Below are 2,655 nucleotides of genomic sequence, written 5' to 3' on the forward strand. Positions count from 1 at the left end.
GGTAGCCAGTCTGCGTGGGTAGCACAGTGGTATCGTCACCGTCCTCCCCACACCGGGTGGAAAAGGCCTGGGTTCGAATCCCGTCGATGACGTGAGGAACTTTAATGGGCTTTTTTCACTCCGTGGCTGAGTTAGTTGGTCTCAGGCATAGATAGCAAGGTTTTTTCTCCCCAGTAACTGGGGTTTTTTCGTCCAGCAAAACAGGCAAATCAACCATAGAACATACGCAATTTACAGACACAAATACGGGTTAATGTATTTAATTACGGGTAACCCTAAAATAATAATAATTTTAATTTTTAAGACCAGGTAGCCAGGATAAGACATCTGAAGCTAGCAAGGAAATGCCAGTTGGTTGAAGAAAGTGTGCCGTACTATAAGTAGGAAACCCAGGCAGTACTAGAGCCCCCAACCCACAAGCTGTATTGGGACCGCGCCATAATAACGGATAGGACAATCCCGCACAACGGACCGGACATAACCCTTGTGGACAAGAAGGAAAAGGCTACCTATGTGATTAACATAGCGGTACCCAACACTGGCAACCTGCAGAAAACCCATGGGGAAAAAATCAGGAAGTACACGAACCTAAGACAGGAGATAGTAGTAGTAGTAGTAGTAGTAGTAGTAGTGGCACATGATGCAAGAAAGCAAGTGTAGGAGCTTATGCAGCATCAGCCAAAAAAAAAAAAAAAAAATCACACCATTCCCTCCAAATGCCTGTCCAGTTCCTCCTTAAATTTATTTAACCTATCAACTTCTACAACGACAGATGGAAGTTTGTTCCAGCAATTAACCACCCGCTGGCTAAAGGCAAATTTCCGCACATCTATTCTACATCTGTCCTTTTTTAATTTGAACTTATGTCCCCGTAGGTTGGTAATCTGAACAAGTGGAAGGATCCCATCAGAATTCAGCGTGCTCAACCCATTCAAGGCCTTATAGACCTCAATCAGATCACCGCGCAGGTGCCTAGTCTCCAGCCACTGCAATTTGCAGAACTTAAGCCTCTCTTGGTAAGAGAATCCCTTCATTCCCCTCACCAATCGTGTTGCTCTTCTCTGTACACGCTCAAGCAAATCTACAGCCTTCCTAAAATGAGGCCTCCAGACCTGTACGCAGTACTCAAGGCGTGGCCTGACCATTGCCTTATACAGAGGGACAATCACCTCCTTTTCCCTGCTAGCAAAATTCCTATATATCATTGACAAAACCCCAAGACCCGCCCTAGCAGCCTGTCTGCACTGCTCAGAAAACTTCATATCTGACTGCACAATTATTCCCAGGTCTTTTTCATTTTCTACCACCTTAAGTGTAGTACCACACAGTTGGTACGTTTCTCTGGGGTTACTTCTACCCAGATCAAAGAGATGTGGCATATGCAACAAGTAACGACCATTCCGATCATCGTGTCAACCACAGGTGTGGTGCCAAAGACCCTACATAACAGCCTAGCAGCAATAGGTCTCCCAGCAAACACCTACAAGGAACTCCAGAAAATCGCAATCCTGAACATCTGTAGGACAGTCAGACTTCCTCGACCAACAAGCAGCACGAAACGTACTTGGTAGCAATACCCGTCACGAAGTGGAAGCCCCAATCAGGGAAAAATAAGATAAGAGCAATAATAACAAATTTGTACAACTCGAAAGTTTCAAGTTGTAAAATTTAAGAATTTTTTCTTTTCGTGATAAAGATAAATAAGTTGAATTTTATTATTTTTCTAGCGCCATCTGGTATACGTTGTTATGGCTTCCCCAGCCCGCTATATTTTGAAGCTTAAAATATGATAAGGCCAATAATTTTATTAGTATGTCGTAATTTTCATACTTGTTGAAAGTTTTATATAGTTTGTGTTGTTAATAATGTGAATAATCGCATAATTAAATAGATTTAATTGATCTATTCAGATTGCGTTTATATTAGACAAGGCTACTTGTAAAAGTTCTTTTGGCAAGTAAGTGACAGTTCTGTTGAATATAATAAATTGGAATTGGAATGCCGGAGACACAAATTCAGTATTCAGAGAAATACTTTGATGATAAATATGAGTATAGACATGTTATATTACCTCCAGAAGTTGCCTCACTTGTTCCAAAGACACATTTAATGACCGAGACAGAATGGAGAAACCTGGGAGTACAGCAGTCACCTGGATGGGAACATTATATGGTCCATACACCAGAACCCCATATTTTGCTTTTTAGAAGGCCCCTGCCGAAATCCAGTACCAGGCAGTAATAAAACTTTAAGCTATTATGGGTTTTTGTTTTTCTAGGAACCATTAATGAGTACTCATAACCAGCTATTGACAATTATTGTTTTTTTTTAACCTCACTGCAAACTAAATTTTCTGTTTTAGAATGAATTTAAGAATTAACTGACAGTTTTATATATTCTTAAATATTTTATTTATAATGGTGTGTAAGTAGGTATGTTTAATAGTGATTTTAAACAAAGGTTTTGCAATATCAGCTGCAAGTGACAACATTTAAGGGCCCTGGGCAGTAGATAATTTGGAGACTTACCTACCTTTAGTGTTTAAGAAAATAGAATTTTATATAAAAATATACTATTTATCAGCATTATATAAAAATCACAAAATTTTTTAAACACATGGTTACTAGCAAATATATCTGTTTCAACTTCAATATA

General features: G+C 39.4%; 1 pseudogene; it reads left to right on the forward strand.

Moving 5' to 3' along the window:
- The first annotated feature begins 1,968 nt into the window (after positions 1-1,968).
- LOC150077778 (cyclin-dependent kinases regulatory subunit 1 pseudogene) lies at positions 1,969-2,253 on the forward strand (annotated as a pseudogene).
- Positions 2,254-2,655: the final 402 nt, after the last annotated feature.

The sequence above is a fragment of the Mastigoproctus giganteus genome, chromosome 11 (genome assembly GCF_048544385.1).
Source record: "Mastigoproctus giganteus isolate SK-2022 chromosome 11, ASM4854438v1, whole genome shotgun sequence".
In the NCBI taxonomy this organism is placed as follows: Eukaryota; Metazoa; Arthropoda; class Arachnida; order Uropygi; family Thelyphonidae; genus Mastigoproctus; species Mastigoproctus giganteus.